This window comes from Macrotis lagotis, chromosome 1, assembly GCF_037893015.1.
Source record: "Macrotis lagotis isolate mMagLag1 chromosome 1, bilby.v1.9.chrom.fasta, whole genome shotgun sequence".
Classification (NCBI taxonomy): Eukaryota; Metazoa; Chordata; class Mammalia; order Peramelemorphia; family Peramelidae; genus Macrotis; species Macrotis lagotis.
Window position 1 is genome coordinate 604,982,425 of NC_133658.1, and position 19,892 is coordinate 605,002,316.

Here is a 19,892-nt window from a genome sequence, read left to right on the forward strand (position 1 = left end):
AACAATTTGCCCATAGATTAGTGTACAAGAAAGAATTTGAACTCAGATCTTCTTTATTCCAGGACAAGCACTTTATCCATGCTGACTTTTCATCACATCCCTTTGGGACACCATACCAATTTGAGTCTCAATTGACCCAGATTGACATCCCTCTTGGTATCTATTTTTTGCTCTTTCTTTCCTCCTTACTTATATGGTTTAGCTTTCTGGTTTTCTCATGGTTTATATTTTAAACTGCTTTCTTCTCCACCACAACTCACCACTTCCAAAAATGTCAGAATAATTTACATAGCATTTCATAATTTGCAAAGTGCTTTATATAAATCTCATTTCTGCCTCACAATAGCACAATGATGTAAATACCAAAGGTATTAAATCCATTTTACAGAGTAAATATGGCTCAGAGAGATTAACTAAATTGTCCATGATTGCAGAGCTAGAAGTATGAGAGGCAGCAGGTAGAAACAGGAATTCCTGATTCCAGTCTCTTTGCATTAGAACAGGCTTCCTTACGATGGATATCCATAAAAATGAGTCTTCACAAGCAGAGTAAGACATATTTTTTTAAGAATTCCTGTGTTATATTTTCTAAAATACTGAACCTAGAGTCAAATTATATGATCTTGAACAAGGCACTTAAAATGGCCATATTATAGGTGAAGAAACTTAGGTCTTCAATGTTAAGTGCCTTACTTAACTTGTTTTTTATGAAGAAATTGATTTGTAAAACACAAATTACTATATAAATGTGAATTATAATTTTGTTTATGGTCTAAACTTCATCTCTTCTTTGCCCAAAGGAAACTACAAGTTTATTAAAATATAATCTAAAATGATTCCTAACTCTATTATGAGCATATCTTAGAGCTAAGTACCATGGATTTAGGAAAGGGGAAGTAAAAATGGATAAGAAAGAGGTAAGAGAGGAGAAGTGAGGTAATAAGAGAAGATAAAAAGAATAACTTCCTGCAAATATAAAATTGCAATCTAGATGAAGATACAAGAGGTAAACGTGAGATAATTTAAAATGCCAATTGAGGATTTAAATAGCTCAAGATAACAACAAAGGAGATATCACATGTCATTGAGATTAATTACCAGAATTATTGTACAGAAATTAAAACTGTAAGAATTTTGATTGAAGTAAGATTACTTCCAGTTCGGGACAGAATTTTCAAAAGAGGTAAGATTAGAACTTGGTCTTAAACAATGGGATGAATTTGGGTATAAAATATAAAGTTAGGGGTGGCTAGGTGGTGTAGTGGATAAAGCACCAGCCTTGGAGTCAGGAGTACCTGGGTTCAAATCCAGCCTCAGACACTTAATTACCTAGCTGTGTGGCCTTGGGCAAGCCACTTAACCCCATTTGCCTTGCAAAAACGTAAAAAAAATATAGTTAGTAAACAAGTAAAAGAGTAGGATCAAGAAAATCAAAAAACATTCAGAACATAGTGAGCAAAAACAAGTTTAATAAAGGCCTTAAAGAGAAATATTTAGCAGTAGGTTGGGACCAGATAGTGAAGATCCTTAAATTCCAGGTTAAGGAATTTGCCCTTTCTCCTCTAGAAAATGAAGAAACATTGAAAAGTTTCAAGTAAGAGGATGATTCCCAGCACATATTATTATGGAGGCAGGATTCTTCCCATCAGCCCTTCTAGAGAAAATACAAGATAAGATTCTGTATTATACCTATCTCTACCAACTAAAAGCAACCCACTGACTTTGACTCTCTTAAGCAAGATATTGTTGAATTCTTATCTGAGACTTGAAATAGTGGTAAGATTTCAATCAACATAGTAACAACTCTTGTGAATCCTCATTCATCAACAATGAACCTGACAACTCACAAGCCATGTTAAAGAGACCTACACTTCTTACTGATGTTTGCACCATTTATTTCAATGTGAAAATCAAAGAAAAAAGATTGTATAAAAAAAGTTGAATCACACCAATAATTTTTTGATATAATCATATTGGTCAAAGTATTGATGATAGAAATGTCCTATCAGACATCAAATGTGGGCCTATCACAATGGCTATTGTCTTTTGAAAAGAAATCGAAAGTCCAATCTGAGTGCAAAGATCTGAAATGTCTATATAGTAGAAACATATTTTACTCTCTTGAAAAAAGATGAAAGGAGTCATTGATGCTAATCTTAAAAACACTTACAGAGCCCATCGGGGAGCAGATCCAAGATGGTGACAGGAGAACAGCTTTTCTTAGGAACTGTCTCCAAAAATATTTCAAAAACCCTTAAAATTATGACTGAAACTGAATTTTCAAGAGACAGAATCCACAGAAAGAAGATCCAGTGAGGCAATTCTTTATCCCAAGGTAACTTGGAAAGCTGTGGGAAAGCTCTGTTCCACATGGTTGGAGGGGGCAGCAACACACTGGGATGAAGGAGTTCCAGCCTTCCAAGAACAGACCACAGGGCACTTGGGTTCCTGGAAGCCCTGGCTCCTAGCAGCAGAAGCAGTTTCCTGACCTACTAACCCAGGGAGCACCAAGCACAAGATGGAAGATCAGTGGACAAATCTCTGCCAGAGTGAGCAAGAAGCCCAGACCAGCATGGTCCTATTCAGTGCAGTCATGGCCCTCAATGCAGCTCAGATCCCAGGAAATGGAATCAGGCCCACATAGCCACCCAGCAGGAGTCTCCTGGCAGCTGCTTCCAGAGAACTCAGCCCAAGGAAGATAAAGGGGGGGGGGGGGGATTGTTGAGGTCTCTCCTCTGTCCCTAGGGCAGGACTCACATTTTTTGTCAGTCTGGGTCCTACCAGTGCCATAGGGCAGGGATCCTCCTTACAGCACCAGGGCAGGGGGTGGGCTTGGGGTCATCTACAGACCAGAGCACAGGTCAGGAAATCAGTCAGAGCCTCTCATAAGACCTTGAAGGCCCTGAGGTCCTTGTGGGGTTGTCTCAATAATACTCAAAAGCTCAGGAAGCACCCCAAAACCAGAGCACAGGCTGGGGAAATGAGTAAACAGAAAAAAGGAGCCTGACCATAGACAATTATTTTGGTCACATGGAGGATAAAAACACACATTCAGAAGATGACAAAGTCCAAGCCTCTGCATCTAAAAACTCCAAGAAATATAGAAGTTGGGGTCAGGCTATGACAGAGCTCAAAAACAGTTTTTGAAAATCAAGTAAGGGAGGTATAGGGAAAAAGTAGGAAGAGAAATTAGAGAGATACAGGAAAAATATGAAAACCAAGTCAACAGCTTAGTCAAGGAGACCCCAAAAAATGCTGAAGAAAACAACATGTAAAAACTCAATTTAGGTCAAATGGAAAGAGTAATTCACAAAGTTAATGAGGAGAAGAAGGCTTTAAAAAGCAGAATTGGCCAGATGGAAAAGGAGAGATCATTTTTGGAAGAAAATAATCCTTCAAATGTAGAATGGAACTAAAAGAAATTGATGACTTTGCGAGGAATCAAGACACAATAATTTAACACCAAAAGAATGAAAAACTAGAAGAAAATGTGAAATATCTTATTTAAAAAAACCTGAGAATGGAGTCAAGTTGGTGGCATGAAGGCAGGAATTCTCAGAAACTTGTTTCCCCAAAACACTCCAAAAGTCATCAAACTATGACTCTAGCAGAAATTTAGAGGGATAGAAAGAACAGAAAGACTAATTGATACAATTTCTCAGTCCAAGGCAACTAAGAAGTTCCACAGGAAAAGTCTGTTCCACTGGGAGCAGGGGTTGGAAAAAACCAGTGGAGCCACAGCTGCAGCCACAGCACAACACAGTCAGGTCAGGAGCCTGGGTCCATGGGAGAGGGGTTGGTTTCCAGACCTCTTGGCCTAGGGACCATCAAGAGCAGCTAGAAGGAGTGGTGAGAAAACTCTGCCACAACAAAGTGAGTGCAGAAGTCCACTCTGGCCTCAGAGCAACCCTGTAATAAGAAACTACAGCAGGAGTTAGCAGGGCCACCCAGCTTGTCCAGAATTCTCAGTCCATAAATGGTAAGGGAATTGGAGGAGAATGCAGAGGTCTCTCTGTTCTCTCTGGGGTAGGTCTCAGCTGTTTCCCACACTTGGATACTGGTTGCAGTCTGGGTCCCCATAACAACACCAAAGCCAAGCAGGGATCATCCTCACAAATCCAGGGCAGAGAGAAGGGCCTGAACACAAGCAAGAGAGCAGTTAGAGCCTCTCATAAGGTCTTGGAGGAATTAAGGTCCCCATGAGTTGTCTCCCCACAAAAAAACCCAAAGCCTTGGAAGGGTGGTAAATCAGACATAGGCTGAAGAAATAAGCAAACAAGAGAAAATGAAGAATATGACCATACAAAATTACTTTAGTCCCATGGAGGATCAAAATACATACTCAGATTATGATGACATTGAAGTTCTTTATCCAAAATTTTCAAGAGAAATATAAAATGCACTCAGGCTGTGTATGAAATCAAAACAGTCTTTGAAAAGCAATTAAGGGAGGTAGAGGAAAAACTGCGATGAGAAATGAGAGTGATGCAGATAAATCATGAAAAACCAAGTCACCAACTTGGTGAAAGAAATACAAAAAAAATATTGAAGAAAATAACATTAAAACCCACTTTTGGTCAAATGGAAAAAGCAACACAAAAGGCAAATTAAGAGAATGCCTTTAAAAGCAGCCAGCTTTTGGCCAGCTGGAAAAGCAGATAAAAAAGCTCTCTGAAGAAAATAACTCCTTCAAATGCAGAATGGAGCTAAAGGAATCTGATTACATTGCAAGAACTCAGGAAGAAATAAAACTATACCAAAAAAAGAGAAGAAAATGTGAAATGTCTCATTAGGAAAACAACTGAACTTAAAAACAGATCCAAGAGAGGTAATTTAAAAATTATTGGGCTACCTAAAAGTAATGACCAGGAAAAGAGTCTAGACTTCATTTGTTAAAAAAATAATACAGCAAAATTGCCCTGAGATCCTAGAAGCAGAGGAGAAAATAAAAATTGTGGGAATTCACTGATCACTCACTAAAAATGATCCCAAAAGAAAAACTTCCAGAAACATTATAGTCAAATTCCAAAATTCCAAAGTCAAAGAAAAAAATTCTAAAAGCTTCCAAAAATAAGTAATTCAACTACCATGGCTCTATAGTCAAGATTACAGAAGATCTGGCAGCATCTACATTAAGGGCTCATCAGGTTTGGAATATGACATTCCGGAAGGCAAAGGATCTTGGTTTATAACTGACAATCAACTACCCAGCAAAACTGAACATACTCTTTCGGGGGGAAAAGATGAACCTTCAATGAAACAGGGGATTTTCAAACTTTCCTACTGAAACAGCCACAGCTGAAAAGAAAGTTTGATCCCCAAGTATAGAACTCAGGGGAACCATAGAGAGGTAGATGAGAAGGCCTAATTATGAGGAACTTAATGATGTTAAACTGCTTGTATTCTTGCATGGGAAGAAGATACTGATAACTCATATACAATCTTTCTTATTTATAAGAGCAATCAGAAGGAGTAAATACAGACAAAGCACAGGAGAGAGTTGAATATAATGGTATAATATAGTAAAAAGATTAAGTTAATGGGTGATAAAGGAAAGTACTAGGAGGAAGAGAAAGGAGAGGAAGAAGGGACTAAGATATTTCACATAAGAGTCAAGTAAAAGCTTTTACAATGGAGCAGAATGGAGGAATGCTGGGGGGATGAGTTAGCCTTCATTTTCATCATAAATGGCTCATAGAGGAAATAAGATAAACACTTAATAGGATATAGAAATCTATCTTACCCTAGAGAAAAATGAGAGGAAAGGGATGGGATAAGGGGCAATGGGGGGAGAGAAAGAGGGAGTAGGTGATAGAAGAAAGGGAAGATTGTGGGAGAGAGTACTCAGATACAACACACTTCTGAACAGGGACAGGTTGAAAGGAGAGAGAGAATGGAATAGATGAGAATGGGGAGGAATAGAGTGGAGAAAAATATAGCTAGTGACAGCAATTATGGGAAAAATATTGAAGCAACTTCTCTGGTGGCTATGATGGGGAAGGGAACTCATTCCAGAGACGGAGTCATTGGAATATGAACACAAAATGAAGTACAATATTTTTTTTCTCTCTCATTATTCTTGAGGTTTCTCATCTTTGGTGGGGGGGTTATGATTACTCTCACAATAAGATTATTGTAATAATATAAAATAAATAAACAAAAATACTGTATAAAAATCTAAAAAAAAAGAAAGAAAAGAAAAGAAAAACCTGATCTGGAAAACAGATCCAAAAGAGAAAATTTAAACATTATTGGACTACCTGAAAGTCATGATCAGGAAAAGAGCCTTGGCTTCAATTTTTTTTTAGGTTTTTGCAAGGCAAATGGGGTTAAGTGGCTTGCCAAAGGCCACACAGCTAGGTAATTATTAAGTGTCTGAGACCGGATTTGAACCCAGGTACTCCTGACTCCAAGGCTGGTGCTTTATCCACTACGCCACCTAGCCGCCCCTCTTGACTTCATTTTTAAAAAATTTCTACAGAAAAATTGCACTGAGATCCTAGAAGCAGAGGACAAAATATAAATTGAGAGAATCCACTGATCTCTTCCTAAAAGAGATAAAAAAAAAAAACCCACAGGAATATTATAGCCAAGTTCCAGAACTTCCAAGTCAAAGAGAAAATATTGCAAGCAGCCAGAATGAAATAATTCAAATATTGTACAGCTACAGTCAGGATCACACAGGACTTATCAGCATCCACTTTCAAGGCTTGTAGTGTTTGGAATATGATATTCTGTAAAGTAAAAGAGCTTGGAATGCAACCAAGAATCAACTACCCAGGAAAATTGAACATCCTCATGCAGAGGAAAAGATGAACTTTCAATGAAACAAAGGAACTTCAAATGTTCCTATTGAAATGAAAGTCTGATATTCAAGCACAGGACTCAGGTGAAGCATAGAGAAGGTATAGGAGAAGGGTAAATTATGAGGGATTTAAGGATATTGAACTGCATGTATTCCAGCATAAGAAGATGATACTGATAGCACTCATATGAGCCTTCTCATTTAATAGAGCAGTTAGAAGGAGCATATATAGATAAGCAACAGTAAGGAGTTGAATTTGAAGGTATAATATATTGTAAAATTGGAGTCAATAGGTGAAAGGGAAATGTACTGGGAGAAAGAAAGGAGAGATAGAATAAGCTAAGATGCTTCATATAAAAGAGTCAAGAAATAGCTTTTGCAATGGTAGGAAGGGGGAAAGGTGAGGGGGGATGAGGGATCCTTCATTCTCAACAGGAATGGCTTAGAGAGGAATCAGCATACATACTCAACATGGTTTAGAAATCTAGAAGAAAAAAGAGGGGGGGTCTGGGGGAGGGGAGGGGAGATGTAAGTGATAGAGGAGAGTGTAGATCATGGGAGAGGATAGTCATATATAACACAATTTCTTTTTTACTTTTTTGCAAGGTGGTGGGATTAGGTGACCTGTCTGGGACCTTTGGGCCAGGTCGTTGCTGGGTCTCCGGGGTGGGATGTAGGATTGAGGCCTCCTTGGCTCAGGGCTGGTGATCTGTCCACTGTGCCAATTGGCTTCCCCACAGCACATTTTTGAAGACAAACAGATTGAAAGGGGGGAAGAAAATATAATAGATGGTAGTGGGGAGGAAGGGATGGAGGGAATTATAATCAGCAACAGCAACTGTTGAATCCTATGAAAATAACTTCTCTGATGAATCCACCCCAAAGACATAGTTGATGGTATCAGAACACAGACTGAAGCACCTTTTTTCCCTCTTTCTTTCACCTTATTTCTCATGAGGTTTTATATTTTTTGTGGCTGGAGAAGTTATTATGTTTACTCTTACAACAAGAATATTTTAGTAATCTGTAGTTAAATAAAAAAAATTACTAAAGATAGCAAAAGGGGGAAAATACACTTACAATGTGACCAAAATGACAACTAACTTCATACCCCCAAAGTTTTTGCATTTATCCCATTGTTAATGTACTCTGGATCATTATTTAAGCAAATGCTTCTAGTGCTTATAGGTTGGATAAGAAGGCTAATGGGGAGAAATGTATATTGAGATAACACTTACATTGTATCCATCTTCACTTTTGAAAGTGCCAACTCTGAAGTCAAGTCTGTAGCTGCTGACAGCTCCTTCAGTGAAGAGTTGTTTATCCACATTGTCCAATATCAAACTGCTAAGATCAAAAGCAAATAAAAGAAGTATATGTTACTAAAGATAAATGGGGTTTTCACCACCTCTATGTCACTTGTGAAGGTACAAAGTATAACATATCTTCAAGGTACTTGTGTCAGTTTTGAGATTGAATTCCTCACTGAAGGTATTTAGTTCTATCAACAGCACTCATTTTTTTTTAAGTTTTTGCAAGGCAATGGGGTTAGGTGGCTTGCCCAAGACCACACAGCTAGGTAATTATTAAGTTTATGAGGCCGGATTTGAATTCAGGTCCTCCTGACTCCAGGGCCGGTGCTCTATCCACTGTGCAACCTAGCCAGCCCCCCCCACCCCCGCACTCATTTTGGAAGAGCTTCTGAATACTGTACCTTTGTCATGCTCAATACTATAGAATAGACTCTAAAGGATTTCAAACCAGTACACAAATCCATGACATTTTCTTTGGTGTTGGTTCCATTCATATTTCCAATATCCAACAATTTCTTCATCAGGACTTTACCAATAGCAGGAGCTATAAAAGAGGATATTAAGTAGTTTATTGTTCATGCAATAGGACTATCATCATCTCAGGGATAAATCACAACTTGATACTATTGAATATAGCTCCTCTTTTTTCTTTATATTGAAATTATTAAGTTATAACAATCCTGAACCAAGGTAGTACCAGTATCTCCACCAAGGAGCCATATACTCAAACAACCAGCATGGCATACTAATCTACTAATCCAGTTTTTTTTTAAACTAAGAGGGAAATTTTAAATGATAACAATGTAGTTTGAACTCCTGACTGTCATCTCTGCCATGTCTCCCTGGGATTATTCCTCATCAGTGATCTTTGACAATAATACAAATAGTATCTTCAAAGAGTCTGCTATTGTCTGATAAGGTCACAGGAAGGGAGAATAGGATCATCACTAATAACAAAGGATACATGAACAAAGAAGAAATTAAATATGTAGTTCAGGAAGTTGATAATTACAAGATTGATGATAAGAAACAAGAGATGTGAGATGTTTTCCAAGAACTCAATTGAATTTTATACTTTCTATATGAAGGAGACAGTGAAAAATAAGAAACCTGAGGGCAAAATTGATGATAACAAATGGAAAATCATTGACAAAGGTCATGAAATAATTAACTAACTTGATAAGAACTTGACTGCTGAGAATGATGAATATTAGTATCATAAAGAAGAATTAAGAAAAGTCTGCAACCCGATCACCACTATGCTATATCAGAGTACAGGCCATGAGCTAGGTCTGGTGTATTTCTAGGGAGTAGAACAATTTCATATAAAGGTTCCTCTTCTAGTTCCACACCAGAAAAGTTGGCTAAATTACTAAACATTGCACACAGTTTTTTGAAAATTGAAGAACACAAATTTCTAGGTAAGACAAAGCATATCATGGTACCATTTGAAAAATAACATTTGAGTTACATTCAAATAAAGTGCTGGGGAAGGGAAATGAATAGCAATCATATTAAGACTAAAAACAAGTGATAATTCAAATCTTGTCTCATAGAGTAAAAATTTATTTTAAAATAGCTCTATAAAATACAGTAAAAAGTGAAAAAATAAGGGAAGAAAGAAGGTAACTAGTCTGGACAAATGATCTCAGTTTAGTCACATTGAATAATATAGATTTTCAAGATTAGAATAAAGTTTATAGTTACTCTTTTTTGTTGAAATAATGTTTCCTTTTCCAGAATCCTTGAAAAGTGATTCAGGTCTATTACCCTCCAGGCAGACACCTTCTCAGTCTACCTATGGTTTCTATCGTAAGGTAAGGTTTTGCCTTACTGCCACCAGAACATTCTCCAGCTCCTACCAATTCCCTTATCTCAACTATTTTTTTGTTTACTATTACCCTACTAAACCCCATTAAACCATTAAAGTTTTTATTTTCAAAAGCTACCCTCACTCTCCACCATACATCTTGTAATGCTTACTACATGGGCAACAAACTTGATTTTATCCTAAACCTTTTCCTTGATAACTTCTTTAATCTTCTTATAATCATGGATATATAACTCTTTCCTGATTGCACAGCTTTTTAATCCAACCTTCCAATTTGCATTGTATTTTCATTCATAATTCATTGGTCATGGTTGGGGAGGTGGAATGCTTCATGTTTCTCACAGTTACTTCCAGAATCTCCCTCTACCACTGTCATTGAGAAACTTTTCTGTGGGTTTCATTCAATCATTATTTATGATATTTATCACTCAGTCAATATTCTGGTAGTTGTTGTCTACAGACATTTAGAAATCTTTCCTTCTTTCCTCAAATAATTCAGTGGATGCCTTGAAGTCATTCTCTCTTCCCCCAATTCCTGCTCTATTAGGGGCCTTCAGAAAACATATTACTATTGACTTAAAAACCTTAATCTTTGAATTACTCAATTTATTCATTTTTTATGATCTACTCTTCCATCCTATCACTGAACTATTCACATGTGTATGTGAGTATGTATAAAAATACATATATATGAATGTATAGCACACATATGTATGTATGTATGTGAACATTTCTAACATATTCAAAATTAAACTCATCTCTCCAGCCAAAAAAAATGTTCTTTTCCTTCTAACCACCCTATTACTATTGAGGATACCATCATCCACTCAGTCAATCAGATTTGTCATTTTCTTAACTCTTTACTATCTCTCAAATCCCCCCCACCCATTACTCACCCCCCCACCCACACACACATATTTAATCAGCTGTCAAGTCTTGCCATGTCTTGGAAAGATCTCTCATTTATGTTTCTTTCACTTTTCTAACATTATAACTATCCTGGTATAGGAACTCATTTCTTCAAATCATTGGAATAGTTTGTTGCTTGTTCTTCTTGTCTCATATGTGTTCCCATTCTAATTCATCATCCATTCAGTTATTAAACTTATCATCCTAAATCACAGGCCTGACTAAATTTCATCTCTACCACCACTTCATTTAGTATACTCTAGTGACTTTGTATTTCTTCCAGAAGAAAACACAAAATCGTTATAACCTGGCCTCTTTCCATATTTCTAAGTTTCATTTACCTTACTCCCCTTCATACATACATTCTGTGATTTAGTGAAATGGATCTCATTACTCTTCCCTTCATGTAAATATCCTGATATTTAATGTTTTTGCTCACCCCCTTTTGTGCCTGAAAAAATGCTCCTGCATCATCTTAACCATTTGGCTAACTTTAAGTCTTGGCTAACCTGTCCCCTTCTTCAAGAAGTCCATTCCAATTTTCTTTTATCTAATATTTTCCCTTTGATATTATTCACAATATATTCTGTACCCATCTTTCTTATATATTATTGCCTGCATATTTTTTCCCTCCCCATTAGCTCATTAAGAACCATGTCCACTGGGGCAACTAGATGGCACAGTGGATAGAGCACTGGCCTTGGAGTCAGAAGGACCTGGGTTCAGATCTGGTCTCATACACTTAATAATTATCTAGCAGTGTGATTTTGGGCAATCAGTTAACTCCATTGCTTTGCAAAAACAAAAAACTAGTGACTGTTTTTGGCCTTTATTTGTTTCTCCATTGCTTAACAAAATGTCTGACACATAGCAGAAGAGATGATTTGACTGAATGGTCAACTAGATGCAGCTGGATGAAGATCTCACTATCTATTCAGGGCATCTATTTCACTTTTAAAGAGTTCTAGGATCCTCTCATCCCTTAAGTGATCTTGCATTTACTTATTGAGATAAATATTTTTCTTCCAGTTTAATGTAAGCTCCTATAGATCAGAGATTATTTTTCAATTCGCTTTCTATTCTCAATACCTAGTAATATGGCTGAGAAAATGTGCTTAATAAATGCTTGTTAGTTGGGGAAAAGTACTTAGAAATGCCCTTGCAAAATACTTCATGTACATGTTAAATATATAAAATCAACCTGAGATCCTTATTGTTTTACAAACATGTCACTCTTGCCTCTAAAATCCCCATTAAGGGGCAGCTAGGTTGCACAATGGAGAGAGCACCAGCCCTGAAGTCAGGAGTACCTGAGTTCAAATCTGACCTCAGACACTAACAATTACCTAGCTGTGTGGCCTTGGGCAAGCCACTTAACCCCATTGCCTTGCAAAAAAAATAAAAAAATAAAATCTCCATTAAAATTGAAACGCAATACCCTATTCTTTCTTTTATTTTTTTCCCCTTCAACATACTATTGGAGTCTCCCTTCCTCCATAATACCTTCTTCTGGCCTTTTACCAACTCTTATTTGCATTTTTGCAGTGCACTTTGCTTAAAAAAAAGTTATTGTTCATAGTGGGGAACAAATCCCTCTTTGAACATATGTCTGCTATGTGAATAACACAATAGTTTCCATTCTTTCTATTCAAATGAATCTCTAACTAGGTTGTATGCACTTGAAAGACCCTCTTGGGTTAATCTTCACAAACCAAACTAAATATACATTACCCTACTCTGTTAACCTAGTCAAGACTCTTAAATTATAAAAGGAATATTGCTGTGAAGAGATTGAAAAAAAAAAGATTTTACAAATATAAATAAAATGAGTAGGCACAATAAACTAATATTTATATTGTGAATTAAAGACTACTTTGTGCTAATCTGAACAAGCCAATGCATAAATTATCCTTACTCATCTCTAGGGTTCTATTTAGTAAATAACAGTTTTATTGAATATGAATGACTTAAAATTTTTTTCCTAACTCCACAAACCAATTTAGAGGAAGGAAAAACATTTACCTTTCTTTGAGCTGTCAGGTGTTTTGTCAGTGAATTATTCAATGTTAGTAACAATCAGTCACTAGTTACTAATTTCACGGAATTTAACTTTATTATATAGTAGAAATGATTAAAGGGTCTTTCTGATCAATCCTCTGATATTTAGGATCATAAATCTTTGCCTGAAGGACACTAAAAAAAGAGTGGAGATACACCCCATACCTGTGTTGAGGTGACAAGAGAAAACCCTCTAATTGGTCTTCCAAGGACTAGTGCTACCTCAAGGATAAGTGGCAATTGAGTGTGGGGAGATGTATAATCATCAGAAAGCTTATTTTTCTTTAATGTTTATAATAATAATAATAATAATAATAATAATAATAATAATAATAATAATGTTTGTCCTTCATTTTTGAAGGAGACCGTGACATCAGGGAAGTGCCATGACAAGTACATGAATTGGCTTTGAGTGAGGAGGTGCTGTACTAAGTCACCAGTCTTACTCTCTCCTCCAGAATCATCTGAATTCAGTGGTCAGATATGAGTCTGGATGACTGGAGATGGACCTGGATATGAGGTAATATGGGTTAAGTGACTTGCCCAAGGTCACACAGCTAGTAAGAGTCAAGTGTCTGAGGTCGAATTTGAACTCCTGTCTTCCTAACTCCAAGGTCAGTGTTCTAATTGGGGCACCCAGCTGCCCAATATCTATCAGTGATATATAAAATAACTTGCATTTTTTTCTTTCTTTTTCTAAACTTTCTAACCCTCAGACAAGCAAATGACATAGAGCAAGTACTAGAAGGACTCCCCCCCAAGTCCACAAGCAGAAAAATGGGAGGTTACAAAAGAAATAAATATTAAGATTCCAGCTATAATTGCCCAGGAGAACTTGGAAGGGTAATTCCTGTGCTAATAATTACTATTTGTTTTTAATTCCAATCTGTCGAAAACTAGTTATCTAGAGAATAAAAATTTCCAGTCTCAGAGGCTAGATAAGTTAAGCTTATCTTAACCTTACTATTTCAGAGGTAGAAGCGTTTTTAAACCAAGTGAAATTTAAAGAAAAAAATGTGATTGTTCCAAAGCTGGAAGCCTAAAGTTAAGAATGTATATGTGGGAAACAGGGGGTTGAGGCGGGACCTTGCAAGCTCTGAGTTGCTCAAACAATGAAGGTAGAAAATGACTGAGAAGTGTTTGTTCAAGAAGCCCCAAAGTCTCTTTACCTTTTGGAAGGAGATTTGAAGAGGCCTTATGTTTGGATATGTGTTCAAGGGCTCTTGTAAATATTTGTTTATTTTCTGTTAGGTGAACCATGAATATCCAAGGATATGTTAAAACCAGTTCTTACAGTCTTGTTCCAGAAGGCCAGTTGTTGAGTATTTAACCTTCAGCATTTATACCTTGGAATTTAAGGCTTGACTGAGTGTTTTGTTGAATATTGAGACCTAAGAATGTGATGGAGAACATGTAAATAATTCAAATTAAACTTAAAAGTATGTTTACATATTTTTGATGCATAAGTTGCTAAAAATTTACCATCCCACTCTTGCCTTTATTTACATTGAACTCATAACTAGAATATTTTCTTTATCTTGGATGCTGGATGAAAGACAGGGAAAGTTGGGATTTAGCCACATAGTTACAGTTGAATTTCTTTACTATTAGATATTAAAAATAGTACAGATCTGGGAAGTAGATACATGTTCTTACCAGCTTTCTGCAAATGACTAATTGTGGTACTTCAGTCAAATTATAATATCTAGAAATTCTAAAAGTACCCTTAGAGATTACCTAGTCAAATTCTAAACTCAAAGTGCAAGTCTTCTCTAAAGAAACTGGAACAAGTAATCATTCTGCCATTGAATACCTCCAGTGAAAGGAAGGTTTTGTTTGTTTATTTTTTACTCACCCATGGGATACTAAGTACCATTGTTAGACAATCCTGTTGTTAGGAATTCTTCATTTCTTGCCAGTACAGTGTATTGTATAATGTATTACAAATGGAAGACCAGTATTCTAGATAGAGATGAGTCTCTTTGTCCAAGAGTGATATAATCAGTCACCTCCCCAGATCTTCATTAGAATAAGCCCACATCTCATTATGTTATTCATTCTCTCATTAATTGCAAACTAATCAGTTGGGAATGCCCACTCTTCCAAGGGTATATAAACCTTCAATTTTATGCCATAGAGTGAAGCATGAAAATATCTCATTTTGTTGGTTATTTGCTAGTCATAGAGCAACTAGGTGGCACAGAGGGTAGCACTAGTCTTGGAGTCAGGAGGGCAGGAGTTGGAATCCATAGTCAGACCCTTGACTCTTACTAGCTGTGTGACCTTGGCCAAGTCACTTAACCCTGATTGCCTTAAATCCAGAATAATCTCCAGTTGTTCTGAGTTTTATCTGGCCATTGGACCCAGATGGCTGTGGAGGAGAACCTGAGGCTGGTGACTTAGAACAGCCCCACCTCACCCAAATTTAATTTATGTAATTTTTTAAGGTGTTTTTTTATTTTTGCAAAGCAATGGAGTTAAGGGGCTTGCCCAAGGCCACACATCTAGGTAATTATTAAGTCTTTGAGGTCACATTTGAACTCAGGTCCTCCTGACTCCAAAGTCAGTGCTCTATCCACTGCACCACTTAACTGCCCCCTAATTCATGTACTTATCATGGCATCACCTCCCTGATGTTGTGGTCTTCTTGGACAATGAAGGGCAAACATTATGCTAGCCAAAATAAATATATTGATAGTATTTTCCTATGTCTCTCAGACTTTTTATTCATCATATTATTTATAAGCACATTACTGCCTAATGAAGGCCTCAGTTTCCTTATCAATTAAAAGGATATAATCACACATATACAGAGTACTTTATAAGATTTTAGTGATGGAAAAAATGAGGTAATAGATGTAAAGCCCTACCAGGAAGCAGAAAGTATCACATAAATTCAGAATATTATTACTTTAATTTATTATGAAATTATTGTGTGTAATACACTGTATAACTACTGGGAAACAAATACTATACAGATAGGATTTTCAAAGATCTAGTTTAAATACAGGGTAAAATGTGTATACAAAATGTAATATATATAATGCTAAATTTTATATTCTTTTTAATGATTGGTTATTTCTGATAGAAATTTCAAGTTTTTATCTCTTAAAAATCCATTCTGTTAGAGGCAGTCCATCTCTATGGACCCTCAGGTATGATTATTTAACTTTGCTACTGACCATTTTAATCCCTTGCTTACATAAAGAGGAGGAGTTTAGGTTTCTTTGCATGGCAGTTTCCACTGGCACTGGGGACTAGTCAAAAATGTACCTATATACAAACAAAGCACAGCATCCCTTGGGAGCATTATATTCCTTGAATTTATCAAATAACAAATGATTGCTATTATGTTTATGAGTTATTGATTAATAAGATTATCAACTTTACTTATGGGATGTGAAATTTTAAAATCTGAAATATTTATAGTGCCTAACCATTAAGTATGAATTGAGCCCTTTCATAATACTCTTTGTTGAATTTAATCTTTTAGTATGAAATAAAATCTACAGCACTGTCACTGACATATTTTACCTTAAATTAAGATATCATTTTTTAAATAGTAGTTTAATAGGAAAATATGCAAATGAAATAAATTAACTTTCATCTGCATTTATTGACCCAAAATAATCAGATAGGATAGAAACAATTTAACTGAAACCTAAGTTTATTCACTAACTCCTATCAACTTGCCTCTGAATGTTAACATAGCACTATTGAATTAAATCAGTCTTCATTAGCATGTTAATCAGAAATAATAAAGAACTGTGAACTGAAGCCCCAGGGGAATTCATGAGATTGTCTTCAATATTTATAGACACCTGTTAAAGTCTTTAGAGTTCTAGAATGAGTGGAAAACCATCTAATATTTCTTTTTTTAATTCAATTTTTGGAAGGATGGGGGAGGTACATTCATCATGGAAGAAGAAAAACATATCTTATTATGTCCTAGGAACTATTCTAAGTGTTTTGTGAATATATCACTTGAACAACTCTGGTACTTAGATGCTATTATTATACCTATTTTGCAATCGAGGAAACTGAGGTGGAGAGAATTTAAGTGCTTTCAACAGAATCACCAGTAAGTCTCTGAGATAATATTTGAACTCAAGTATTCCTGACTGCAGGGCATAGAAATTTATGTTGTGTTATCTAGATGCTTCTAGGACACTAATCTTTGTTTCAGCCCTGAAATACTAAAACAGAACCATAAATAAAAACTGTAAGGGATCATAAAGGCTATTTAGTCCAGATTCCTCATTTTATAGTTGAATATGCTTGGGTAGAAACTTATTCAGATTTATAAAAAAATAAGTGGAATAATATAAAATGCAACCCGGGGCTTCTGAATCCAAACCAGCAGACTTTATTTTGCACATTGCTATTTTTACAAAATGACCTACAATGATGCTTCAGTGAACCTAAACTCATCATTCACTCAACTGAATGTGTGTGTTCGTTTGTGTGAGAGTGTGTATGTGTTGTGTTTGTGTATGTACAAGTCAGTTCTCAAATTTTGCTGGAATAATGTTCTTAGAAAACAGGACAACAGTTAAAAAAACCCCAAAACTATAATTTTGATACAATGAAAAATAGAGAATTAGAAAAATATAATATTTTACTAGAGATTATTGAAAATATTTTTTCTGCTATAATTCTTTGTAAAAAACATTGATTCTGATAATTTCTACTTTTACTAAAACAGTTATCATGAAATAACTCATAAAATACAGGGGAACATATATGATAGGACAAGGAGGAGCAAGAGGGTGTATGTCAGAAGAACTCCAGATCAAAAAGAGAAAGAGGAAACCTGTTATCTCTCATCTGTCTTTTGACTTCATAGTGGAAGTGTTCTACAATGAAAATCAAATGACTCAGAGTGAGTCTCTGTCCCACAAACCCAGCTAAACAACTTTTCCAAGAACCTAAACAGTTGCTAAAGATTGGTAGTAAGGCTGGGAAGGAGTAGTGACCTATGACCAAATGCTTCTATCATTTCTTTTTTTTTTCCTCTACTGAATGTAGCAATGAATGTGGGGAGTTGCCAATACTAAATGAGGCTACCAGTAAAATCATGGGTTATAGGAATGTTTGAAGTCATGAAAGTAAAACATGGGTAAATTGAAGCTACACTAAATACACACACACACACACACATATATATATATATATTTATAAATATTGATATACAAATATACATTTAATTTTTCTTACATTACTTAATTGTATCACCATCTATGTTAATAAAGTATACTTTGAATTAAAAAGTAGGGTATATAGAAAATCATTCCCTCAATTTTTATAACTCTGCTCTTATATCAAAATGTAAGCAGCATATATGATAGATATTTTTCCCAGTGATATAATATAGGCAATTGACAAGTTAATCTAGGCAAAGAGAATTGGAGAGTTGTTCAAAAATACATTGATTATTTTCAATGATAATAAATTATGGGAAGATTTTTTTTTTGCAAGGCAGTGGGGTTAAGTGACTTGCCCAAGGACACACAGCTAAGTAATTATTAAGTGTCTAAGCTAGATTTGAACTCTGGTCCTCATGACTCCAGGTCCGGTGCTCTAGCCACTGCGCCACCTAGCTGCCCTGGGAAGATGAAAGAAACTTTAGTTTTTGACATCATTCTTGCTTTTCTTTAGAAGGCAAAATTTTTTATTTAATGGGCTATGGTGGAAGGATGATAAGAATTAGAAACTGATGACTTGAGTTCTAGTCTCATCTTGCCCTAATCCTTACTTGGGCAAGCATTTACCTTCTCTGAGTCTTTGATCTGTAATACCAAGATAATATAGTTTTCCACTCACCCTTATAGATTTGTCCTGGAGAGCACAGAAATAATGGCTATGTACTCATCTTGTAAATTATAAATTGCTATGGAAATATAGGATAATTATGTTATTATTACCTCATATCCTTAATTCTCTTATCTTTAAAAATAACTCACATAAAATTATAGGCAGAGAAAAAAGGTGATTAGGGAAAGATTGCTAAAGAAAATTGAGAGTTACTATATATTCTATATATTGTAAGCTAATATTGCAGCAAGCTTGTATTTTATCTAGAATTAATAAATATTCTTTATCTGTAACAGGTTCTAAAAGGGGAATGTTATGCAATTTTTAAATTAAAATCAAAGCTATTTATAGGCTTATGAAGAAGTGCTCCAAATTACTTTTGTTTAGAGACATGCCAATTAAAACAACTCTGAGGTACCACCTCTTAGCTATCAGATTGGCTAGTATAACAGAAAAGGGAAATGAATGTTGGAGAAGAATATTGGGGAAATTGGGACACTAATTCATTATTGTTGCATTTGTAAACTGATCCAACCATTTTGTAGATCAATTTGGATATATGCCCAAAGGGCAACCAAACTGTGCATATCCTTTGATCTAGCAATAACATAAACTAGGTCTGTATCTGAAAGAAATCTTTAAAAAAGAGAAAAGGATCTGCATGAACAAAAGTATTTATAGTAGCTTTTTATGGTGGTAAAATATTGGAAATTGCAAAGTTCATCAATTAGATAATGGCTCAACAAATTGTAGTACATGAATGAAATGGAATAAAAAATGAACAGGAAGCAAAAAAACTATAAACTGAAGCAAAGTAAAATGAGGAAAATATTGCACACAATATCAATAATATTGTGTAATGATCAAGTAGGAATGATTGTGTTCTTCTCAGCAACACAATGACCCAGACAACTACAAAGGACTCACAAAGGAAAATGTTTTTCATATCCAGATAAAGAATTGATGAGCTCTACATATAGATCAAAGCATAATTTTTCGTGTATTTTTTTTACCTTTTGATATGTTTCTTTCACACATTATCAGAATTATTTTTACGAATAATTATGAGTAGAAAAGTATATTTAGCAAGAGGGTAGAAAGGAAGAAGGCAAAAAATTTGGAATTCAAAACCTTATAAAAATGAATGCTAAAAATGGTTATG